General features: G+C 51.1%; 1 pseudogene across 1 annotated transcript; it reads right to left on the bottom strand.

The window, feature by feature from the left end:
* Nucleotides 1–24883: 24883 nt before the first annotated feature.
* LOC311428513 (E3 ubiquitin-protein ligase RNF114-like) lies at nt 24884–25990 on the bottom strand (annotated as a pseudogene). The gene is made up of 2 exons: nt 25361–25990; nt 24884–25146 (listed from the first exon to the last, which is right to left on the bottom strand). The product of its transcript is annotated as an E3 ubiquitin-protein ligase RNF114-like (transcript).
* Nucleotides 25991–26700: the final 710 nt, after the last annotated feature.

The following is a 26700-nucleotide window of genomic DNA, read 5'->3' on the forward strand; positions in this document are numbered from 1 at the left end:
ATATGATCTTATAACTTGCCAGAGAGGCCCCTTTGGAGTTTGGGAATGTACCAATCCTGGGTAATCTAACACAGCTTCTTGTAACGGTATGGATTGCTGTAAACACCATTCCAAATGATCCTGAGTCATCGGCAGACTAATGTCTCCTGGTTCCTGCCCGCTGATCTCAATATTCTGAGAGCGACCCTTAAGTACTAACTCTGCGATAGCTTCCGCCCGTGTCTGAACATGCATTTTTTGCTGAATCGGTAGAAAAATCCATTCCAGAACTCAAAAATGCTGCCCTATCATTCCACCCTTGCTATCACCTGTTTCGTTTATGCCATTCCTATTCCCAGTGCTGTTAGTGTCAGTGGTATCCTCCTGATACCGTTTCTGTCTTTGTTGCCCCTGACTCTCCCCCTTTTCTTTTTGCCACTGACCAAGCACCGCAAATGGATGAGACACACGATTGCTTACCAGTAAGGAGAGTGCAGCTTCTGCTATACGTCTACAAACAGCTCCAGCTGCAACCTGAGAAGCTATTTGTGAAAGAGCCTGCTGTTGGTCATTTGTTAGTGTAATCTGGTGCTTTGCACTCCTGCACCGCAATAAAGGTAGTAATATAGCTAAGTCATCATTAGTAATCTGTACAATGTGGCAACCCCACTGAATATTATCCAGGAACATTTGTGCATTTATCAAATTATGTAACACCGTAGTTATATCAGCTTTCTGGGGACGAATAGTAGAGTCTGATATTTTCCAACCCAAATATAGCCATGGCTGTTCCCATTGAACCTTCTCTGGGGCTATCTTCAACCCTTTTGCTTCCAAAGTATCACAAATAAACTTTAAATCTGAATCCTGGAAGCATTCTGGCCTACCAAACCGAATGTTATCCATATAATGGTAAATAATTACGTCACACCACGCTGTCTGAATTGGTTGTAATGCCCAGGCCACATATAATTGACATAATGTAGGGGAATTCCTCATCCTCTGCAGAAGCGCTAGCCATTCATAGAGCTTTGCCAGGTCCTGTTTGTTAATGGAGGGTGAGATGGGGAAGATGTTAAATAAACTATCTGAATTAGTATCTAGCTACATTACGTATATGGTAAAATATCTTAAGTATTGGGGATGTGGATGAGAACCTAAAAATATCCTAATTACAGGGATGTAGATTAGAAGGAGATGTAAAAAGAAGATATCGTTCAAGGCTAATGGATGAGGGAAGAATGAACATCTTGTTAAGAAAGAATGAACAACTTGGTGGCAGGAAACAAGGCAAAGATAAGCAAAAAAGGCTTAAACTGTCCAACAGAATGTCAAAGTCCACAAAGGCAAAGAGAGCTTAACCCCCTCTTCCTCGGTGCCTTCATCCTGAAAGACCCCTGCCCACAACCACCAGGATACATTGCGCAGGCGCAACCGAAAGGAGCTAAGGGCGGGGAGTATGGAAATGAGTACTTGGAAGAGGTCTGCCTTTTCCGGAAATTAATGAATATGTATTAGAGCTCATGTAATATGTAACAGTGTTTGTGCATAAAATTGTGAGAGATGACCGGGCAGGTGAGCACTTTTTGAGGGAAGCTATTCCCAGTGCGCCCGGTGCACTATAATAAAGTATACCTACGTTACAACCCAATGGTTGTGGAGTCTTTTCCACACGTCAGTTTGGCAAGCCAGGCAGGAGGACTCTGTTTGGTTGTGGGATCGACTGTAGAATGGACCTCCTGGGTGCACCCCAAGCCCCTTTTTTTCTCTCTCAGAGTAGCTCCTTTCCCTGCCGCTCACTACGGGGATAGAGGAAGATCCTGTGGTTGCGGACAAATGGTATATGTTAATAAAGTTAAGCCAATTTGCCAGGGAGGTCGATAAGTTGTTGCCCCTCGCTACAAGAAGGACATCGAGGTGCTTGAGCGGGTGCAGAGAAGGGCGACGAAGCTGGTGAGGGGCCTGGAGAACAAGTCCTACGAGGAGCGGCTGAGGGAGCTGGGCTTGTTCAGCCTGGAGAAGAGGAGGCTCAGGGGCGACCTTATCGCTCTTTTTAGGTACCTCAAGGGAGGCTGTAGCGAGGTGGGGGTTGGCCTGTTCTCCCATGTGCCTGGTGACAGGACGAGGGGGAATGGGTTTAAGTTGAGCCAGGGGAGTTTTAGGCTAGATGTTAGGAAGAACTTCTTCACTGAAAGGGTTGTGAGGCACTGGAATAGGCTGCCCAGGGAAGTGGTGGAGTCACCATCCTTGGAAGTCTTCAAAAGACGTTTAGATGTAGAGCTTAGGGATATGGTTTAGTGGAGGGCTGTTAGCGTTAGGTTGGAGGTTGGACTCGATGACCTTGAGGTCTCTTCCAACCTAGAAAATTCTGTGTGATTCTGTGTGAAGTCTTATAGAGACGTCTAGCACGTGACATGAACCCTGAGGGTGTCCTGGGAGGTGGCCGGTAGAGCAGCCAAAAGGGTTTTTGGGGGCTGATAGAATGGCCAAAAGGGGTTTTGAGTATAAGCCATTATACCCTGGTTCCAAGAACCACAAGGAACCTCCTAAAAGATTGTGAAAAGAGACAGAAGGGGGGGTAAGTGAGCCTTAATGATAACTGTTACAGTGTTTGCAGCTGCTGGGGGAATAATTCTAATTGGAATAATAATTGTATGTTGTATTTATAAAGGCCTGGGCATTTGTTGTTAAAGTATTCTTTTAAACATCGGTAAATACAGTGTAATATAAGGACTGCTATTGGGGTGTATGCCAAAGGGAACTAAATTTGCTCTGGTGTATTATCGGTCTTTCAGGCTCAGCTGTCCTTGGTGTAATCGTTTACAGGCAGTTGGTTTACGGTTGCCTGATTTTAATTGCATATACTGTGGATTTTGGAGGGATTGGGATAAATTAGTAAACAGCTCCTTAGAGGACGGTGGAACATTAACTGCTATAGATTAGAATGGGACAAAGTCAAAGCAAAGAAATCTCACAGAAAAGCCCCTTAGGATGTACACTTACATATTGGAGGGATATAGTGGGGCAAGGGGGAACAGAGAGTAAAAGAACTCTTATCAAATATTGTGTTAGGAATGTTTTAACAATTTGTGTCAATAAAGAACAGTCCTGTCTGCCTCTGGGTCCTGCACTGGCAATTTAATTCTTGAACCACAGATGCAGTGTGTCCCAGTCTCCCCCTCATTCTAGTCAATTTATCAAGTCTTCAGCAAATACTCCTCAAATTTATGAACCTGTTTGCTTTTGTTATTCCGAACTTCTATTTCTAATAGTTACAGCCTTTTGTTTTTTGTCTTCTTTGAGATTAATTTAACACGGCTATAGGTGTGACTGTCCCTGTGAACGGCTGGTGAGGAATGTTTTAATTACTCATGAAGTGTCAATAAGAAAGCTATTTGTGTTTGTATGAAGTCTTTGATGTCTGGGGGTTTCAGAACAACTGATAACAACTAGTGACTGTTATGGGATACTATGCAGTCCTCTGATATCTGGCCAGGTGGCCAAGAGATTAAGAAGAAGAAAAAAAAGAAGCTGAAGGACAGCTAGGAGACAAGACCTGCAGGGGATGCTGTATAAACTTGACATGGTGCCAAGGAGTACAAAGGGGAAGGACAAGAAAAAAACTTGGAGAGGAAGACTACGAGCCTTCAGCATGAAAGACCCCTAGAGACACCCAGAGGGACCACCGGAGACTGATGCGCATGCTCCAGTAGGAGGGACTGGACCCTGGAAGCTAATTATAATAACCTATTTTTTTTAGAAGTAGTAACGAATATGTATTAGTCTAGGAGCATAAAAATCAGATACTTGATGTAACTGGTGTGCGTCCTGGTGGAGCGGAGACTCCTGGTGCACCCAGCACTGTTTGCTTACCTCTATTCTTTTAAAAAATCCTATTTTTTTTTATTTAATCCTATTTTGAAGACTGAGCCATTTCTAGCATTTCAATCAGTGGTGGCCACTTTATAAATTAGAGGATGGAGAGAAGTGGCCCCTCAATGGTACTATTAATTATAACACTATATTACAGTTGATGCTGTTTCTGAGAAGAGAAAGTAAATGGGATGAGGCTGCATATGCAGACATGTTTTTCACTCTCCGGAATCACCCAGAGTGGCAGAGGGACTGTGGAATTGTGCCTCCACAGGACCCCATAGTGTTAGCCCTTGAGCGAGGAAACAGTAAGGGACTTAAAGGCAAGTTGAGATGGTGTTGTTCAGCGTGCAGCATTGGGCAGAGGTGTACTAAGATAAGTAAAATTCATCAGGGACCAAAACAAGACCTGATAGATGTATTTAAGCCTCCCCCTCGACCACAGGAACAGGGTGATGACTCAGATGAGACTGTGACTCCTCCAGATAGTCATGTATCCTCCCGTACTAGTGTCCTGGTTTCACTTAGAACAGAGTTAATTTTCTTCCTAGTAGCTGGTAGAATGCTATGTTTTGGCTTAGGATGAGAAGAGTGCTGATAACACCCCGATGTTTTAATTGTTGCAGAGCAGTGCTTATACTAAGCCAAGGACATCTCAGCTTCTTGCTCTGTCCTGCCAATGGGCAGGCTGGGGGTGTAGCAAGAGCTGGGAGGGGACAGACCCAGGACAGGTGACTCAAACTGGCCAAAGGGGTATTCCATACCATCTGACGTCATGATAAACAATATATAGGGGTGGCTAGCCGGGGGAGGGGGGCCGGACTGCTCGGGGTTAGGCTGGGCATCGGTCAGCGGGTGGTGAGCAATTGCATTGTGCATCACTTGTTTGTACACATTATTAGTAGTAGTACTATTATCATCACTGTATATTATTATTATTGTTATTGTTATTATTATTATTGTTGTTGTTGTTATTATTATTATTTTCCTGTCTTATTAAACTGTCTTTATCTCAACTCACGGGCTTCACTTTCCATTTCTCTCCCCCATCCCAGAGAGGGAGGGGGGAGGGGGAGCGAACGTCTGCGTGGTGTTTAGCTGCCGGCCAGGTTAAACCACGACAGTCTTTTTGGCGCCCAACGTGGGGCCCGAAAGGTTGAGATAACGGCAGATCTGACCAGAGGGTGTTAAACTAAAATTGGTATAAGTATTAGACCTGCTTAATAGTCACTTGTCATAATGCTGATTGCTTTAATCTCAAGTCTTCTGCGCCTGTTTTCCAAATTGAGTATTATAGCATATTATTTTCCGTATGTGCTCTCTGTCATGTTGTTTATCCTCTCTGGGCCCTGGTTTCAGATCATTATGGTACTGTGTGCTGTAACAGTGGCTTATGAGACGATGAAATATCTGGTCATGACTCTAACTTGGTATTTGTACTCAGTAACATCGTCGACTCTATACTCTGGAAACTGTATCTTGGAAACTATTAGCAATTATACCTGTTGCCTTTTTTCATTAGGGAGTCAATCTGTGGAGGGGAAAGGGGAAGATATTTTTTCTTACTTGATCACTCTCCCTTTCTCCTTCACCACCCTCTTATCCTCCAAGCTTGTTACAATAGCTCTCCAAGATACTGAATATCCTTGGGATAGTCAGACCAGCATGGTCTTGTTGTTATGCCTCCTGAATGTGCTTCAGGTTTTGCTCAAAGTTAAACAACTACTTAGGAAGCTCATCCGGAGATCTGCCCGGAGGCAGTATAGTTGTGGGTGGCAGGGAGTATGGGAGGATATGGGCAGGCATCTAGAGCAGTTGGCACCCCCAGTGTTTTGGAAATTCACCCCTGAACAACTGCAAAATCCTAAAAATCTGGCAGAATGCTTGAAAAAAAGGTGTCACGACTCTGACAGTTCCAAAGTAACACAAATCATTGTAACGTGCTGGGGCCTGGCTTATGCCTATCGAGCTGCCATTGATACTGCTATCAACTTAGTGACAGACCCTGCGGCCACTCCAAGTCCTGTGACAGATCCAACGGCCACTGCGACCCCTACGGTGGACTCTGCAGCCACCCCAGTTCCAGTTCCTGCAGCCGCTCCAGCTCCTGTGGCTGGGTCAGAGAAATGAGCGGTAGTCGTGCAAGTTGACCCTGCAGAGGGTATTCCAACCCCTGTGGCAGACCCTGTAACGGGGTCAGAGAAACGAGCTGTAGCAGTGCAAGTTGACCCTGTAGAGAAGGTGAAAAAATGGTATAGAGATTCAGATCATTTCGAACGCAGAGAGTCTTCTGCCAAATCTAGGTATAGAGATGACGACGACGCTGGGCCATCAGGGATTCAGAAGGAGGAAGATGAGGATGCCGAAAAATCAACAGTAACTACCCGAAACCTATACGAGCGTGAGCTACGAGATGTGCGAAAAGATTTTGGTCGTTGTATAGGTGAGCAGCTTGTCACCTGGCTGCTCCGGTGCTGGGACACTGGAGCCAATTGTGTGGAATTAGACGGCAGGGAAGCCAAGCGGCTGGGATCCCTTGCTAGAGATGCAGGCATTGACAAAGCAATTGCAGATGGAGCACAATCTCACAGCCTCTGGAGGCGTCTCCTCTCAGCTGTGAGGGAAAGGTATCCCTTCAAGGAAGAACTTGAATGTCTACCAGGCAACTGGACCACTATGGAGAAGGGAATCCAGTACCTGAGGGAATTAGCCATACGGGAAGTGATTTATGAGGATCCAGACCTCAGACAAACATCCACAGATCCAGATGAAGTCAGGTGTACGCGACCCATGTGGCGGAAGTTTGTACGGAGTGCACCATCATCATATGCCAGCTCATTGGCAATAATGGCCTGGAAAGAGGATGAGGAACCCACAGTGGATGAAGTGGCTAAACAACTCTGGCAGTACAAAGAAAGTCTCTCCTCTTCCTTACAGGCCTGCATCTCAGCTGTGGAGAAACTTTCTAAAGAGTTCCACCAACTTAAAGAGAATCTATCTTCCTCCCCACCTGAACCAACCAGTGTCCACCGACCAAAAGAGAACACTTGGGAGAAACTTTCTGAAAAGGTTCACCAACTTGAAGAGAGATTATTTTCCTCCCCACCTGTGCAAAGCAGTTTCTTAGCTATCGGGGTAAGCGTTCATCCGCACAAGGAAGATGATATGGTGGGTACTCACCCTGTGCCACACTGTGGTTTTACTTACGAGACCATGGAGAGGACATGAGAAAATGGGATGGAAAATCTACCGCGACCCTAGAGGCACGGGTACGTGAGTTGCAAAAGAAAACAATTGGGAAAAAGGAATTCTCTGAAAAGTTTGCTGCTCCAACGTCCAGCAGACAGTCCTTCAAACACAGAAATGAAGAAGATTCTGACCAGGATTAGGTGGGCCCTGCCTCCAGCCAGGGGGAGGAAAGGGACAATCAAGTTTATTGGACTGTGTGGATTCGATGGCCTGGCACGTCAGACGCATAGAAGTATAAGGCTTTAGTAGACACCGCTGCACAAGGTACTGTAATGCCATCGAGCTATAAAGGGCCAGAGCCCATCTGTATTTGTGGAGTGACAGGGGGATCTCAGCAGTTGACTGTATTGGAGGCTGAAGTGAGTCTGACTGGGAATGAGTGGGAAAAGCACCGCATTGTGACTGGCCCGGATGCTCCATGTATCCTTGGCATAGACTATCTTAGAAGAGGATATTTCAAGGACCCAAAAAGGTTCCGGTGGGCTTTTGGTATAGCTGCCTTAGAGACAGAGGGCATTAAACAATTCTCTACCTCGCCTGGTCTCTCAGAGGACCCCTCTGTTGTGGGGTTGCTGAGGGTCAAAGAACACCAAGTGCCAATTGCTACCACAACTGTGCACCGGCGGCAATATCGCACTACCCGAGACTCCCTGATTCCCATCCATAAGCTAATTCGTCAATTGGAGAGCCAAGAAGTGATCAGAAAGACTCATTCACCTTTCAATAGTCAAGGTCGACGCCTGGGGTTTTGGAATTGGGAATACAGAGGATCTGAGGCCCACTACACTCCAACTGGAAAGAAGATATTGGCAGCATATGAAGGAGTTCGATCTGCTTCGGAGGTGGTCGGTACTGAAGCGCAGCTCCTCCTAACACCCCGATTGCCAGTACCAGGCTGGATGTTCAAAGGAAGGGTCCCCTCTACACATCATGCAACTGATGCTACATGGAGTGAGTGGGTTGCACTGATTACTCAGCGGGCTCGAATAGGAAACCCCAGTCACCCAGGAATTTTGGAAGTGATTATGGACTGGCCAGAAGGCAAATACTTTGGGATATCATCAGAGGAGGAGGTGGGTCGTGCTGAAGAAGCCCCACTGTACAACCAGTTACCAGAGAATGAGAAGAAATATGCCCCGTTCACTGATGGGTCCTGTCGTATTGTGGGGAAGCATCAGAGATGGAAGGCTGCTGTATGGAGTCCTACACAGTGAGTTGCAGAAGCTGCTGAGGGAGAAGGTGAATCGAGCCAGTTTGCAGAAGCGAAGGCCATTCAGCTGGCTTTAGACATTGCTGAACGAGAAAAACGGCCAGTTCTCTATCTCTACACCGATTCATGGATGGTAGCAAATGCCCTGTGGGGATGGTTACAGCAATGGAAGCAAAACAACTGGCAGCGCAGGGGCAAACCCATCTGGGCTGCTGCATTGTGGCAAGATACTGCTGCTCGGGTAGAGAACCTGGCTGTAAAGGTACGCCATGTAGATGCTCATGTGCCCAAGAATCAGGCTACTGAAGAACATCAAAACAACCAGCAGGTGGATCAGGCTGCTAAGATTGAAGTAGCTCAGGTGGACCTGGATTGGCAGCATAAAGGTGAATTATTTATAGCCCGATGGGCCCATGACACCTCAGGCCATCAAGGTAGAGATGCAACATACAGTTGGGCTCGTGATCGAGGGGTGGACCTGACCATGGACGCTATAGCACAGGTTATTCATGACTGTGAAACATGTGCTGCAATCAAGCAAGCCAAACGGTCAAAGCCTCTTTGGTATGGAGGACGATGGCTGAAAGATAAATATGGAGAGGCCTGGCAGATTGATCACATCACACTCCCTCAAACCTGCAACGGCAAGTGCCACGTACTTACAATGGTGGAAGCAACGACCGGGTGGCTGGAAACATATCCTGTGCCTCACGCCACCGCCTGGAACACTGTCCTGGGCCTTGAAAAGCAAGTCCTGTGGCAACATGGCACCCCAGAAAGAACAGAGTCAGACAATGGGACTCATTTCCGAAACAACCTTACAGACGCTTCAGCCAAAGAGCATGGTATTGAGTGGGTGTATCACACCCCCTATCATGCACCAGCCTCCGGGAAAGTTGAACGATACAATGGACTGTTAAAGACTACATTGAAAGCAATGGGCGCTGGGACATTCAAAAATTGGGATACGCATTTAGCAAAGGCCACCTGGTTAGTCAATACTAGGGGATCTGCCAACCAAGCTAGACCTGCCCAATCAACCTGTTACGTACTGTAGATGGGGATAAAGTTCCTGTAGTGCACGTAAGAAACAGTCTGGGCTACTCCTGCCTCAGGAAAAGGCAAACCCATTCAGGGAATTGCTTTTGCTCAGGGACCTGGATGCACTTGGTGGGTAATGCAAAAGAACGGAGAGATCCGGTGTGTACCTCAAGGGGATTTAATACTGGGTGAGAATAGCCCATGAATTGAATTGTATCATGTTAATTACTATATAATACTGTATGTCATCACTACCATGATTACTATATACCCTAGACGAAAATAGCGATTAATTAGAATGTATGCAAAAGAGTGTAACCTGAGCATGACATAAATGGTATGGAATAAGGGGTGGATAGATGTCCTGGTTTCAGTTAAGACAAAGTTAATTTTCTTCCTAGTAGCTGGTAGAATGCTATGTTTTGGCTTAGGATGAGAAGAGTGCTGATAACACCCCGATGTTTTAATTGTTGCAGAGCAGTGCTTATACTAAGCCAAGGACATCTCAGCTTCTTGCTCTGTCCTGCCAATGGGCAGGCTGGGGGTGTAGCAAGAGCTGGGAGGGGACAGACCCAGGACAGGTGACCCAAACTGGCCAAAGGGGTATTCCATACCATCTGATGTCATGCTAAACAATATATAGGGGTGGCTAGTTGGGGGAGGGGGGCCAGACTGCTCAGGGTTAGGCTGGGCATCGGTCAGCGGGTGGTGAGCAATTGCATTGTGCATCACTTGTTTGTACACATTATTAGTAGTAGTACTATTATCATCATTATTGTTATTATTATTACATGTATTGTTATTATTATTTTCCTGTCTTAATAAACTGTCTTTATCTCAACTCACGGGCTTCGCTTTCCCGTTTCTCTCCCATCCCAGACAGGGATTGGGGAGGGTGAGCAAACAGCTGTGTGGTGTTTAGCTGCCGGCCAGGTTAAACCACTACAAGTCCACAAATGCCAACAGGACATGAATGCACAGCAGCCCCAGCAGGGCTAATTGCAGACTTATCCTTCACAGATGAAAAAGGTGACCCTGCTCAGTCTCTTGATAATACTGCGCCTATCTTCTGAAGAGGATTCACAAAGAATGGCTTGATATATCTAGAGATTAAAATATAGCCCAAAAAGGTTAAAAATATTATATTTGTAGATTCATTTATAACCCCAAAACAGAAGCATATGCCACTACATCCCAAAACCAAGTTAGCCAGCAACTGATACTAAATATCCCCCTATTAAGAGAATTCCAAGCACTTAAAATCCAGAAGGTTACAAGGCTCTACAGCCAGCAAAAGAGCAGGAAAAAGCTCCAAAAACAAAAGAAACTGTCTCCAACCCTGAAAAAGGCTACATCTTACATGCCTACTGCTGTTGTTTTCAGATACACCCTGGCACAGGGAACTTGGATGAAACATTTCCCCTAAACCCTGCTCCATCACTTTACCACCAATGTTGCAACTTTGATAATATTTGAAATACAGGTGAAGGCATAAGGTCACGATTGCAGTAAGCCCCGTAATTCTGCAAAAATCATAAGGGACCTAGAACCACAGAGAAAACACGCAAAATAACATCATTTGTTAACGACGACGTAAGAAGTTGTTAACAAAACAACAACTATCCATAAGCACGCTGTAAAAATTACTCACTTGAAGAAGAGCTGCATGCAGGAAAGGCACCTACTACTGCAAAGATTGCTTTACTCTCAAAGATCCTACGAGTTGTTACCTCAAAAAGACGTGCTTCTCTCTCTCAACTTGGAAACGCATCAGCCCATACACTCTGACCCACCTAAAGAACCCTGCACGCTGGCAGGATGCAGCGGTGCTGCGGGATGGGGACATTTTCTGCCTCTGCAAGTGAATTCTGAAGCCTGCTGCACGCACTCAGGGATTTCCCCACAACACTGCGCTCATGGCATTAATGCATGCCATTACCAATGCTGCATGCATTAGTAGAGATGCACTTCACTTGGGCCATTGCCTTCTCTCCCAGCCTTGCCATTGTCCCCCCAGCACAGCTCTAACAAGCTTTGTTTCAGCCCCGTCCCCCATCTTACCTAGTTTAAAGCCCTCTCAATGAGCCCCACCAGCTCCTGGCCTAGGATCTGTTTCCCCCTTAGAGATAGGGAGATACGATTATGTAAGGGGCAATATCTGGGTAAATATGACAACCCTCACCCCTCCCCATCTACCCCCAAATGTACAGCTCCTCCAGGACGTACATGCAGGAGGAGCAGGCAAAAAAAGGCTAATTCAATTAAGGCTAATTTAATGGGCACCGTGTTTCTTCTTCAGCCTTGATTTTGTGGCTAGAACTGAGTCTTATATACAAAAGCAAGGCGCGATACAAAAGCAAGGCCGATACAAAACTAAGGCCGATACAACAATTTATCAAGTTCAGCAATCCCTTCAGCTTGCTATGTTACATCTTTTCTGTTTTATCCTCGCTGTTTCAAAGAGAAGAGAGAAGCCACAAAAGGCACTATGTCCCTTAAGGTGGAGTCAATCTTCAACATTGACCCTTGCGGAAGGGGACAGGCAGGGCTCCACAGTGTGCTGAAGGGTGTTCCCCGGGGTATGGGACACGCTGGATGGCAAGAGACACGAGAGCAAACGGGGGCCTCAGCAGACCCTGAGAGGAGCCCGGTGCCCACAGGCAAGCTGACTTGAGGAAAAAGGACTCCACAATCAGTAAGACTGAAAAGCAGGTATGTTTATTCAGCGCTGGGCAGAACGGGGGGTAGTCCTACCAAAGATGTGCGCACCCGACGTGGCAACTTGCCTTGCTTATCTACAGCGAAGAGTTACATAGGCCTGAAGCTTCACATACTCATCACCTGTCCCCGTTTCGTCTTAAAATGAGTCCCAAGCAGTCATTGCTGGAAACTCTTCCCATCTGCGCTTGCGCAGTGTGTCTTGGTGGTGGTCGTCGGGGGTTGTGGGGATGAAGGTTGGTGACTCTTCCTCGTCTCCGCTCCTTGACCTCTTGTCTCTGCGCAGACTCAGTTGCTCCTTGGCTCTTGTCCATCCGCAGGACCAGTTTCTGCCAGTTTCTTAAGACAGGCTCCCAGTCTTCATAGGAGACTGACCTTGGGAAGGGGCCCACGGCTTCTTGCTTTAGGTAATTTGCACAATGCACCACGGTTAGCAAAGACACTGAGTAGCATCCTAGCTTAATGCCGTCAGCGCTCTATCTCGACTCGATGAGATTCCCCCACCTCCCTCTCTCCAAGCTGCCCCTGTGCCCCTGCAGGGGACACCCGGCCCTCCCCGAGTCGGCAGCGGGTCACAGAAGGGCCCTTTGTGACGTCATCGGGGCACTCCCCACTGCTGCCTATAAAAGCCAGAGCAGCCAGCCCCGGCCACCCAGTGTCTGGCACGGCTGTGACGGGACAGGGCAGGAGCACGAGGCTGCGGAGCAGTCCCCGAGCGTAGCCCGCGTCTTCACACAGCGCCGAGCCATTTCTGTGAGATTGCCTCTTCTCTACCCTCAGCCCGCAGGATGGGGGAGAGACGACCACCCAGTAGGCCCATGCTGGCCTGGGTGGAGCCCGAGGCTCGTCAGGAGAACACAGCTCCCACTGAACACCATGGGCCGCTGTTGAATGGTGAGCGAGGGCCCCCATCAGGGGGAGCAGGGCTGGGGCTAGGGAGCGGGGGGGCCAGCAAGAGCACCCTGCTCAGCGTCAGGACCAGCATGGCAGCCCAGCCCCCAGACACCCCCAGGGAGGTTGTGCCAAGGGAGCAAGCACGGGGCTGGAGGGAGGCCAGAGCTCCTTCCTCTCCTCCCTCCTGCCTTTGGCCACCCTCTACAACCCTCCTTCTTCTCCTGCCTTCTTAGAAGCTGACAAGTTAGCTGTCTACAAGAAAGAAGCGGAGAGCTTGCACAGCATTATGTCCTTCATCAGCAGCACACAACAGGTAGGTGTGGCCTTGCCATGGTGGCTGTGCCTGTGTCTCCTGAGGGTCGCGCAGCTCTGCTGCCAGGATGCTGGCGGGCTGCTGGCGAGGCAGAGCTGCCGCCCTCCAGGAGCCCCGCACAGCCCTGAGCCCCTCGAGGCTTTGGTCCTGCTGCCGGCCATGGGTCTCCCCTCTCACGCTCCCCGTTGTTCTCTCTGCCACCCGGCTGCCAGGATAAAAGCCAGAAGATGAAGTTCCTAAGGAGCGTCATCAGAGTGTTCAGAACTGCCAGAAGGCGCGGCCTGTGGAGCGGCCTCGATGCCTTCTGCAGCAAATACCAGCTGGCAGAGCATATTAAGGTGAGGGGACACCCCCTGGTGGCTCTGGGAGGGGTGCAAGGGCAGGCTGTGGGGACGGGACTCTCGAGGGCTTTGGCGGGGGCAAGCGCTGCGTGGACACTCAGCTGCCGCTGACGGCCTTGGGGCCATTGAGAAGCCCCGTCAGCAGCAGGGAGGTGGCAGGGCGGCCCTCTGGTGCCACAGCTGGCTGGGGGCACTGGGGCTCCACCGGCCCTTCTGACCTGGACCAGCTCTGCTGGCGCTGCCAAGCTGTGCTGCCCGATGCCTGGTGCCATCCCGGTTGTGCTCTGCAGGTGCTGCTGGAAGACGAGCCCTTGGACGTTCTGAACACAGCGGTGCAGCAGCAAGCCATGCTTGCACTTGGCCACTTGAGGTACGTGCCCAGCCCCTGCTCTGGCCCTGGGCCTGGCTTCCAGGCTTCCCCTGTCTAGGCAGCAGCCTGGCAGTGCCGGCCGCGGGGCCGCTGCTCGCCAAGCCTCGGGGCTTCTGGAAGGTGGAAGGCAGCCCCCATGGCAGGGACCGAGGCCCCGCAGTGCTGCGTTCTCCTCCCTGAGGCCCTGAGGCCCTGCTCCATGACAACGTGACAATGAGGCCCCTTGCTTTCTTTGCAGCTATGTCAAGTCAGCACTGGAGGGCAGGAAGAAGAGCATCCTGCTCGCCTCTTTCAACAGTGTATTCCTGCTGCCCTCACACGAGCATTTGGAGGGCCCAAGCCGCATCAACTACTTGGAGGTATGTTCTGGGAGAGCTCTTGGAACACCCATCCCTCTGGGTTGATCCCTGGCTGCTCTGTGCTGAGATCTGTGCAGATCCTGGCAGAGGGAGAGGGACTGGAGATCCACTGCCACCCCTTTGTTGTCCTTGCAGACCCTGGACGCCATGGACCGCATGCTGGGCCTATTCATCAGAAATTCTCCTGTCTCCGGCTTCTGGGAGCTGCAGGACATCTTGCAGGTCTGCCACTTGCCAAGAGCGGGGTTCCCAGGGGCGCTTCCTCACCCGGAGGGAATTCAGCATCCACTCCGGAACGGACAGGCCCTACTGCAGTGCCACGCACAGGCAGCACAGGGCAGGAAGGGTGCCCGCCTCCCTTGGGGGAACCGGGGGCTGCCCACTCAGGTCTTCTGGCAGCCCCGTATCCCCTGGCTGCAGACCTTTCCCCTCCACAGACTCCTCCTGTGTCGGAGAAAAGCCTTGCCCATGGCGCTCCTGGGCTTCCTTTGCGTCAACGCAGCGGCAGGAATTGGACCCCTCTTCCGAGGCACTGCACTGGTCACCACTGGTGCTGCTGCTGTCCACCTGCCTCCCTGTCCGCGGCGCTTTCCTCCCGAGATCGGAGGGCTGCGGGAGCCCAGCACTGATGCTCCTGCTTTAGCAGGCATCAGCTCCCAGGGCAGACCAGCACTTTCTCCCCTCACAGATTCTGCTGCCCTTTGCCAGCTCCCACAGCGAAGCTATTTGCGAGAGGGCCGTGGGGAGGGCCGTGAAGCTGACCAGATGGCTACCCACAAGATTCTCACCGGAGGTAAGGAGCCACGCACCCCTCCAGCCAGCCCACCTCCCCTTCCCCGCAGACCACATCAGCCTGCAGCTCAGGGGTGCTGCCGAGGCAAGCCCGGCTACAGACCCTCAGCTAGGGCTCAGCCCTGAAGCAAGGGCCTTCAGCCCTCCTTTGCCCATGGACCCCGATCCTGGGGGATGTTCGCAGTCCCTGAGAGCACTCTCAGGCGCCAGCTCTGCCCCCCGTCCTGTGCAGGCCTCAAGCGCCCAGGGAGCACGGTGGGAGAGCAGGCATGGCCGAGGCTGCTGACTCACCTGGGACCCAGCCCTGGGCACACTCTTGGCTCCAGGACTTCGGCCCCAGCTGCCTCCCACAGCACTTCCCTCCTTGTCTCCCTCGCCCAGGACCACAGCGCCGATGGAGGACCCACGAACGGATGCACAGAGTGCAATGTGCCGCTCCTGGGACAGTTGGTGGGATGGCTCCTCCTTTGCCACACTTGCAAGAACTGGCAGCTACGATGGGAGGCTTTGGATGCCCTTCACTACCTCTTCCGATTCCTCCAGACAAACAGTAAGAGAAGCTGTGTTGGGCTTCCTTCCCCTCCAGACACAGGCACTGCCTGAGGCACTTGCTTCTTTTCCTAAGTAGTGCCAAGGAGCGCTCTTGTGGAGACCTCTAGAGCGGTCTTCCTAGAGAGAGGATCCCTGTATGTACCCCTCGTATCCCTGCACTACAGCGCTCCAGCCCTTCGAGCCACCCCCCACACCTCAGTTAGGCCAAGAGCGTTTTAGTTGTGCGATTGCACGCAGGGCTCTCGTTCTTTTGCGTGTCCCAGGCTGGGAGCATTTGCATGCGTACCCCTGAGGCACACGTCACCCCTTGCTCTCTTGCCATCTCCGTTGCTCCCATCAGCTGTCTGCCTTTGCTTTCCATCTCTGTCCAACACTGCCTCCCATTCCTGGTGGTGAAATGTTCTCACATCTAAGAAGAATTGGAAGGTTTAGTGAACCACATGCACGGTTTTATGCAGCTCAGATAGTGCTAACATAGTGCTAACATAGGGCTCTGCAGCATCTCCGCCCTCCTCAGCCATTCCTACTCAAAAGCTCTTTTCGCCACTTGGTAAGCCTCCTAACAAAAGTGGCTTGTCCTTGTGAATCTTCTTCTTTTTGTCCCCCTCCGCTGCCGTGTTTAGGAAGAACAGCACCAGAAGCTAGTCAACAGCCTCAAGGGAAAGCCAAGGCCGTACCGTGGCTTCCTTCGCCCACTACCACGGACATTGCCACGGTAATGAGTTCCTCCCTTCCTGGCACACTTGTCCCAGCAGCAGCAGGAGACTTGTGGGAACACAGGGCTCCGGCATCAGTGCGGCTGGTGTGGCCTCGCTGTTCTGGCCCGCGCGGTCCTGCTGTCCCTGAGTAGGACCTCTCCATAGGCGGTACTCCAGCCTCACAGCAGCAGCTCCTCCTGGCCCTCCTGGCCACCGGCAAGCCCCACATATCTGCAGGGCCAGCACCCTGGGCCCGTGCCTCCAACCCTGGTCCCTCACCCCGAGGGCTCTTCTCAGCCCCCACCACGCAGGGACTGCAGCCCCTGCTTCCTGCTTTCCCGTGGGCGCTGCTGCCAGCACGGCCAGGCATCTGTCTCCAGAGCTGCTCTCACCGCTCAGTTCTGCAGCACCATCAGGGCACTTGCTGCAACGTGTCTTACGTCCCTTCCTCCTTGCAGAACTTTGGAAAATACCTCCAGCAGTCTCAGAGGACAGACGTCATCCTCCAGGTCATTGAAGCCCTGAGAGACTCCAACATATACGACAAGCAGGAGGCCGGCATTGTTCTGGATATGGCCATCGAAGACCCTGCCTCCTGGCTGACCGACGTAAGTGGCCTGTAGTTGGATTGCCCTGCCCGTTAGCCCATGTCAGGCCCCGCTTCCTCCCTGCCACGTCCAGCCCTCTCAGGCACCTCAGGCAATCCCTGGAAGCCATCCCAGAGCGATGGGAAGGGCAGTTGTGTGAGTAGTGGCTGAAAATACGTCTGCACTCCACTTTTGCCTCTCCAGGTGCCAGAGATCGTGAGGTGCATCTACAGACACGTGGAGTGCATCAACACGGCATCAGCCCGGCGCAGCCTGGACATCCTCATCCTCTGGCTGGCCAACCAGCGGCCAAGGGAGGTGGCCAGCACCCTGCTGCAGATCTCGCCATCATCTGACAGGCATGCCAACCTTCAGGGCTTCTTGTATGGGAGGGGAGGGGACAGGACACATCCGCCTGACACATCCACAGCAAACTGCACGCTGCGTTTCCAGAGCAGGGCCCTCCACGCCGCCATGCTTGCCAGCCGTGGTTCCTTGGCCACAGCCAGGGCAGCCAGAGCTGAGCAAGCCAGCCAGGATCCCTGCCACCACAGGGAACGTCATCTCTGCCCTCTCCTGCTTGCCTGGACAAGGCTCCCAGGGCACCCCAAGGGAGGGGGGCGGCAGGGCCAGGGCTGCAGGACAGCCTGGGGCCTGCGGGGCCTGTGCAGGCCACGGCGCTGGGGCGGAGTGTGCCCTGCTGACTGAGTGCTTCGTCCTTGCAGCGCTGCCCTGGCCATGTGGGAAACCATGTTCTCCCAGCACCAGACGATGGAGAATGTCCTGAGGGAGACACTTAGCGTGCTCCAGGAGCAGAAGCTGCGCAGGCTCCCGGGCTTCATCTCAGAGGACAACTGCATCCCTCACTTGGCGGTGAGTTACTGGACGAGGCCTTGCTCCTCTTCAGGGCCGTGTGTGTGCCTCTGCCCATCTACCCCCAAACTGGCAGCTCCTCCAGGACGTCCGTGCGGGAGCAGCAAGCAAAGAAAGGCTGCTGGGTGCTGCCAGGCACAGGGCACTCAGCGGCCCTGCGGCCCTCCACAGCCACAGCTGCCCCAGGACAGGCTGCCTGGCCCCGGGGCCCCTGGCCTGAGGCGCCGGGAGAGCCGGGAGCTGCCTGCAGCCTCTGACAGTCTCTCAATGCTGTGTTCCTTTCAGCTGCTGGCCCACCCAGATGTTGGAGAAGACGACTCGGGGGCCCTGCACCATCTCCAGAGGCTCTTGAAGCATCCCAACCGAGTGACGCACTCGCTGGTGCTCAGCGCTCTCCTCCGAGCGTCAGAGACACCTGTCATGGTGAGTAGGGCACACTACTGTGAAGGCCGGTGGGCCTTTGTCCTGAAGGTATCATGGCCTGCTCCCGGCCAGCTGGGAGAGCTCTGCTCTGCCCGCAGCTCTGTGGCGCAGAAGAAATGGCCAAGAAATGAGCTGGCCATGGAGGGGCCCAGCGGCTCTCTGGGGAGCTTTCCATGCATGCCATGTACCTTTTGGGGCGGGTCCGAAAGGGGGCACAGAGTCTTTGCTCAGCTGCCCTCCTTTTCGTCGTGCTGCCTCTGCGCGAGCAAGATGGCAGCCTGGTGCTCTGGCACCACAGGCTTCTGCCCAGGGTGGCCTTTCATCGTTTCACCAAACGGAAACTCTGTCCTTCCTCCAGGCAAGAAAACTTCCCGTGCTGCTGCCAGGCATCATTCAGGGCCTGCAGGTTGCCAGGGCTGACACCAAGATGAAGGCCCTGCTTCTCATCGGAAACGTGATGGACCACGTGAAGAGGAAGCAGGCCAGCTCCATCGCTCTGCAAGTGGCTGGGGACATCCTGCCACTGTTTAACGATGTAAGGCTGCTGCGGGACCTGAGCCCACAAATGGGCACTCTCATGACAGCTGCCCCCCGTGAAGGAGGCCTCTTACGTTCCCTCTAGTGGGGCTGCGTCCTTTCACTGTGGCTACAGATCTGGCCACAGCTCCTTTGAGCACACTCTGATTCTGTAGCACCTCCGTTCACGTCAGCCACCCTAACGCCCCTGCTCACCGCGGGCAGGGAGCAGCTCTTGCTGAAGTCTTCCTCTCTTCCTCCTACCAGGAGTGCAGCCAGCTGCAAGAGCTCTCCATCTGCCTCTACAACAAAGTGATGCAGGCTGCGTTGTGGCGCCACAAGAGGCAGCTGAAGAAGGTCGTGCAGAGGAGCCTGCTCCCACTCTTTTTTCACCTGAGTGACCAGACCCAGAGCGTGGCCAAGGTGCGTATGGCATACCTGACTAGAGGGACTAGCAGACTGACACCACAGGGGTTGCCTGGGTGTCCGGGGCCAGGGCTGAAGGTAATTGGGCACTTGGCATGTGTGTCCCTTCGGGGTGCAGCCGCCTGCGTCATGGAGAATGGGGGCACAGCTCCCCTCCTTCCTTATGCCAAACGCAGTTCACACTCACCCCCCACTGCATTATCCCACCGTGGGCTGGGAAAGGCCTGCAGCCCTGCCAAGAGGTGGGGGCTGCCAGGTCCCCTTCCCTGGGCTCTGGTGCCATCTCAGCCTCTGCTGCTCTGCAGGCCTCCCTGGAAGCCCTTGTCACCGCTGCAAACTTCCTGAAGCAGGAAAAACTCAAGCACCTGGCGCAGACAGAGCAGACCTGGAGGATCGCAGAGTGCTTGGTAAAGACAACAGCTCTCTCCATACCTCAAAACCCCAGCCCCACAGGGCTCGTGGCTGGGAGATGGGAATGGCCTGAGGGGAAGGGGGGGTGTTGGCAGGAGGGAGTGGTCTGTCCAGCTGGGCAGGGTCTGCAAGCCCCGTAACCTTGCGCTCTCTCCAGCTCATGCAGGACAAGAGAAAGGTGGAGAAATACCTGCAGCAGAGCCTGCCGTACCTGCAGCACACTCAGGTCGCCTTGCGGGAGGCAGCCATCAGATTCATCGGTGAGCCACAGCCCCCAGGGTCCCTCTTTTGTCAGCCTTTGCCAGCCCCAGTGTCCCTAGAGTCCCCCCCGGGACTGGGTCCCCATGCGAGTGGGCCTGGGGGGCGCCTTGCAGGCTTCTGACAGCAGCTTTGTGCCTAGGTCTTGCCGCACAGCACTGCAAGGACCAGAGCGAGAGGAAGATCCATGAAATCTGCAGCAGTGAGTGAAGGCAGCGGGGTGTGGGTCCACGACCAATGGGGCAGGGGGCATTCACCTTTTTCAGAGGGAAGGGAGAAAGTTTGTATGGCCAAAAGCTCGGCTGGGGTTGAAGCTGGCCAGTACCGGGGTGGCTAAGAGAAAGGGCTTTTCTGGAGTATGTTAACAGCAAAACACGTCTGTCTACAACTTCCTTGTGACGGGGAGCAGACAGGGAGGCACCGAGCTCTCCTCTCAGGCGACCGGTGATAGGAGGCGAGGGAGTGGCTTAAAGCCGGGTCAGGGGATGTTCAGATCAGATTTTGGGGAAAAGTTCCTCCCTGAGAGGGTGGTTGGGCACTGAAGCAGGCTCCCCAGGCAAGCAGGCATGGTGCCCGAGCTTGTGGGTGTTCAAGAAGCATTTGGACAAAGCTGTTGGATATGTGGTGTTAAGTCCTGTGCCGTCCAGTGTGCAGTCAGGAGTTGGGCTCAGTGATCCCTTCCAACACAGGATAGTTAATGATTCTCTGACTCTAACCCCTTGGTCCCTCTGTGTCTTTGCGGGAAGTGACGGGTGGAGGGGTGGCAGGCTCTGCCCGCAGTCTCTGCAGACAGGTGGGTTTCATTTCTGCTCTGTTGCTCTCCATTGCAGTCCTCCAGCCCTTGCAGAATGACGAGGAGGAAAGTGTTGTGTCTCTGGCCACTCAGACCATCTTCATCCTGACACGTCCAAGGGAGCAGCTGACATCGAGCTGGTGCCGGCGGGCACTGTGCTGCTGCCTCTCCTAAGCCAGGGAGAGGCACAAAACCTTCAAACGCCTGCATTCCATTAAAACTCCAACAACACGTGCAGGGCCGGGGAATCCTTTGCATGGTGTGCTGAGCATTCCAGCCTCTACCATAGTAGGCAGCTGTAAGGGTTTTAGGTGGTGTGGTGGGGAATGGCTTAGGAGAGGTGGCTTGTGGAAAACGGACTCCACAATCCATAAGATTGTAAAGTAGGTGTGTTTATTCAGCGCTGGGCGGCACGGGGGTAGTCCCCCTGTGAGAAACAAAGTTGCTCACAAATACCAAAAACAAATATCAGCTGGTATTTGTTGCAGAAGGCATCGAGGCCGCACCACAGGCCACAGTTTCTGGCAGTTCTGCAGACGCTGATGATGCTCCTTAGGAACTTCATCTTCAGGTCTTTATCCTGGCAGCCGGGTGGCAGAGAGACCAACGGGGAGTGTGAGAGGGGAGACCCATGGCCGGCAGCAGGACCAAAGCCTCAAGGGGCTCAGGGCTGTGCGGGGCTCCTGGAGGGCGGCAGCTCTGCCTCGCCAGCAGCCCGCCAGCATCCTGGCAGCAGAGCTGCGCGACCCGCAGGAGACACAGGCACAGCCACCATGGCAAGGCCACACCTACCTGTTGCGTGCTGCTGACGAAGGACAGAATGCTGTGCAAGCTCTCCGCTTCTTTCTTGTAGACAGCTAAGCTGTCAGCTTCTAAGAAGGCAGGAGAAGAAGGAGGGTTGTAGAAGTTGCCCCCTTAATTAATTTTCAGAGAGCATTGCATTAATAATAGAAAGGAATTTATTGAGTAAGCAACAGCAAGCAAAACAGCGCTGGGCGGCCGGGGAGTCTCAGCTCTGCCAACGGCGCGCACCTCACCCCCGCCAGGGTCCCTTTTTATATTTTGGTAATTCCGGGATTACGCAGCACATCTGGTATATTCTGCGACTGCGCGCACTGTTGGTAGGGGGTCGTCTCTGTCCCTCTGGTGGTTGTGAAGATGAAGGCCATAGTCTTCCTCGGCGTTGTGGTTCAACTTGTTTTTTGTTTTTTTTTGGTCATGTTGGGCCAGCGTGAGACAGGAAGGCAGGATGTTGATACACTAGTTTAGCAACTTATCAGGAGGTGGTTACATGAGCTTTGCAACAGTGTCTTTGAACAAAAGAGGCAGCTGAGATGCAGAAGGAGAGAAGGGGAGGGGCCTTCTCTTTTTTGTTACATTAAGCAAAAGAATTTTCATAGTGTCTAGCCAAGTATTATACAGCTCCTTACTTCAGCAGGGAGCTTTCGCAACTCCCGCTCCTCAAACGGAACTCCTTGTTTTTGTAATACAAAAGACAATGAACAAACATTTATTGTGTATTACATAAGCTGTCAGCTTCTAAGAAGGCAGGAGAAGAAGGAGGGTTGTAGAGGGTGGCCAAAGGCAGGAGGGAGGAGAGGAAGGAGCTCTGGCCTCCCTCCAGCCCCGTGCTTGCTCCCTTGGCACAACCTCCCTGGGGGTGTCCGGGGGCTGGGCTGCCATGCTGGTCCTGACGCTGAGCAGGGTGCTCTTGCTGGCCCCCCCGCTCCCTAGCCCCAGCCCTGCTCCCCCTGACGGGGGCCCTCGCTCACCATTCAACAGCGGCCCATGGTGTTCAGTGGGAGCTGTGTTCTCCTGACGAGCCTCGGGCTCCACCCAGGCCAGCATGGGGCTACTGGGTGGTCGTCTCTCCCCCATCCTGCGGGCTGAGGGTAGAGAATTAAGTAAACAGGTACAACTTTGGGAATGAAAGGTTTGGTTATAGAACTAACTACTTGGTGGTATCATCCTGACCATATATATCCAGTACCAGATTTGCTCTCCATGGAACAAGGCAGTGTCTCCACATATCACTCTTTTGTTCAAGTTGTCATTTTTTTTTTCCCTATAAAGTTGGACTTTGCCATGGTAGCACTAATGTTGAATTTAAGTTCTCACCTCTGTATTTAGCAATTTGAAGAGAAACTCTCTGTCAAAGCGTCCTGGTCTTCGTAAAGCAGGATCTATAGAATCCAGTCTGTTGGTAGCTCCGATTACCACAATCTCCCCTCTGTTATCTATGCTGTCCATAAGCGTCAGAAGAGTTGAAACAATGGAACTAATAGAAAAATATAGGTTTTACTTACCGGTTCAGTAAATTTTGTTCCATTCCACATGACTTTCTTCCATGAGTAGTCATAATGGACAAGCTTTTTAAGGACAAGACTCATTTTAAGACATAAAAAATAGGTAAGTTAACACAGACCACTTGCTGATATCAGGCTTAGTAAATTGGTTTCAACTATCGTTTAGAATCACCTGTTTTGGCATTGAGTTACAAGTTTTCAGGATAAATTAACGTGTTCACAGTAAATTAAACAGGTCATCATCCTTTTTTTTTTTTTTTTTCATTCCCCAAAGATCAAGCAGATTTTATGTAGGTGCAAAACTGTAATACCTATGAATGTCAGAATTGCATGGAAGTGCACTTAGAACAGTTGCAGAAATCTAGACTCAGGCCAATCTTTATCACAAAACTTTGTCATAGCCAGAACCTAGAAATCCCTACCCAACCACTAGCACATTGTAATCTCTTCACAGACCAAGCATTAGGAATCACCAACCCCATAACACAGTACTTTTCCCACACTGATGTATTTTTTCCCTAAGACTAAGATTGCAGTCACCAAGCAGATACCTCAGTGAGAATCTATACCAGCCTTACCACATTAGGGAAAGCACACCAAAACCAAGTTAAATATATTAGAAGCCACAAACTTGCTGGACACAAAGTTTAATCAAGATGTTTTAGCTGGGGTGCGTTTCATTTCTTAGGGGTAAGGTTATGCTGCAGTCTGCAGAGTGTGAAGTTTATTGGTCAAATAAATTGATTAGTACTCAGTTCTGTGGTGATGCAGGTCCACTGCTCCAATCAGGCATGCCAAGTTCAATGAGACCAGACATCTCAGCACTACTACTCCAATTTCCAAGCTCTGTTCGGGTCTCTGAGACTGCTTGATCTCAGCATATTGACCGTGCAATTAGTGTTAAACTAAAAATGAAACTCTACAATGAAAGTGTATAACTGAGTATAAAGTATCCATTGTCTATGAATTCAAACTTGTTTATATTTTACATTTTCTTTGAAAGCTAAACCTCCATCCTGTATGTATATGGAAAACAATCTAAGTACAGCTTCAGCTACCTTAGCGACGTTTAAGTAAAAACAGGAATTCAAAATACTTGTTAGAATCTGCAATGCAGAAGGCAGTGCTGTGCAAGTGCTACGGGTTATAAGTTTTGCTACCAGCTTGCCTCGAGGGATGGAACAACTAGGAATATATATATGAAATTTTTAGTTGACATAAGATACGGATATTGAAAAAGCTTCTGAATTCCCCTACAAGCATAAGGCTTAAGATTCCTAGAAAACCGATTTTTTAAACACCAATTTAATAAGGCCAACAAATGATTAATATTTGCTATAACAGTTGAAAGTTATGCATTTTAGCTAACACCAAAGTTCTGTTTTCCAGGCAGGCTAGAAATTATGGTCAAAGTATGGAACAAAATCGTAATCAGGTATAGAACTAAAGTGTTTTGAACTAGTTTCTTACTCAGCTTCAAACATTTTTGCTAAGGAATGTTGCAGTTTGAAGACATACTGGAGACATGTTTTCCATATAATTGAGAGGCTGCCTGTGAGAATTCACACACTGGTAAACATCATGAAATCACAGGCATCATAGGCCAGCTGAAACAGGAACTAATCTGGTGAGTTAGCACCTAGGGGTCTCACTAAAGGAAAAGAGCCACAAAGACACCTCTCATACTATCATTTACGAAATGTAAACAAGATCAGGGGAAGAAGAGGTTTACCAGCTAGTTCATGCCAGTCAATTTGGAGTATTTCTGGCTTTAGTCAAACTAGCACAACTGGCAGAAAGCAATCAGAAAACAGGCAGATGTGAAGGAAAACAGAACTGTCTCCTCCACACTGACCTATAAATAAGCTTTGTGTGAAACAAAAAAGAAAATTAGCCTTACGTGGTTGAACAACATAGTCATATTAATAAAAAACAAGAATGATACCAAAAGATCAAATGGGGATTCAAAACTAAGATTAAAGTCTTCCATATTTCTGAATGCCTGAGTTCATCTTGGCATGGACAGGGAGAAGTGCAAGAATGCTGGCCATTTCCCTCTCATGGAAGCTTGGTTTGACAATTAGTCTTCTTTTTTATTTTATTTATCCCGCAAAGAACGCATCAAAACCTGTGCCATCATATCATCTTCATCAGCATCATAATCCTATGAACGAAGGGTACAGAAATTCTTTTACTGCCAGGGCCATATTGGTTAACACAACACAAAACCAGCTGTCTCCTCCTCTGACTTAACAGTAATTCAACTTCTCGCATTATACCATCTGCAAGGACTACATTTTACAGTAGTGGCTACATAAAAAAAGCTGGGTTTTAAGAGTCATCAGGCTCACGTATTCCAAGGATGAAGAAACACGTACCACAAAAGTATCGTATGAAAACCGGTGTCGTCTCTGAAGGTGTTCCATGAAGTTAGCACTCCTGTAATTTGGATCTCCCCACGGCATCGAGGCACAAATTGGGCAAACCACTTGTTTTGCATCCATGCTGTGCAATGTTTTTCAGTGCTCAACTAGTCCTTCTTGATCAAAGCTTTTCTTGCTGCAATATGGACAAGGAAAGGTGAAGCGATTGGGGAAGTTCCTGGTGTTGTGGAGTGGTTCTTTAGTCACAGCTTTCACACCTTCCATGATATAGTTCTGGTACTTTGAACAAGAAGCTGCGTGGCTGCGCATCTTTGAGAGAAACATCTTTTTGTTGCAGCCGTTACAAGTGGTTTCTGTCGCTTCGAACTGCTTTTCCAAGTCCAGAGCCCTGCTGCCAGGCGCCAGGGTGCTGCGGCAGACACCACAGACTGGCTTTTTGAGCTTGAGGCACTCCTGCAGGCATGGTGTGCAAAACACGTGTCCGCAGGGGACGCACATGGGGCTGTCGAACACCTCGAGGCACACGGGGCAGGTGAAGCGCGCCAGCGGGTCGGGCCGCTCGAGGCCGCGGGTGGAGGGTGCGCAGGATGCCGAGGATCCGCCACCGCCCCCTGCCACCGCCATCTCGCCGGCGGCCGCCGCACAGCCACGCCCCTGGCGCACGCTTCGTTGGGTTAGAAACTGGCTGGATAGCCGGGCCCAAAGAGTCGTGGTAAATGGAGTCAAGTCCAGTTGGAGGCCAGTCACTAGTGGCGTCCCCCAGGGCTCAGTGCTGGGGCCGGTCCTCTTTAATATCTTCATCGATGATCTGGATGAGGGCATTGAGTGCACCCTCAGTAAGTTTGCAGATGACACCAAGTTAGGTGCGTGTGTCGATCTGCTCGAGGGTAGGAAAGCTCTGCAGGAGGATCTGGATAGGCTGCACCGATGGGCTGAGGCCAACTGCATGAAGTTCAACAAGGCCAAGTGCCGGGTCCTGCACCTGGGGCGCAATAACCCCAAGCAGAGCTACAGGCTGGGAGATGAGTGGTTGGAGAGCTGCCTGGCAGAGAAGGACCTGGGAGTGATGGTGGATAGTCGGCTGAATATGAGCCAGCGGTGTGCTCAGGTGGCCAAGAAGGCCAACAGCATCCTGGCTTGTATCAGAAACAGTGTGACCAGCAGGGCTAGGGAGGTGATCGTCCCCCTGGACTCGGCTCTGGTGACACCGCACCTCGAGTACTGTGTTCAGTTTTGGGCTCCTCGCTACAAGAAGGACATCGAGGGACTTGAGCGGGTCCAGAGAAGGGCGACGAAGCTGGTGAAGGGCCTGGAGAACAAGTCCTACGAGGAGT

This window comes from Aythya ferina, assembly GCF_964211825.1.
Source record: "Aythya ferina genome assembly, contig: HAP1_SCAFFOLD_88, whole genome shotgun sequence".
Classification (NCBI taxonomy): domain Eukaryota; kingdom Metazoa; phylum Chordata; class Aves; order Anseriformes; family Anatidae; genus Aythya; species Aythya ferina.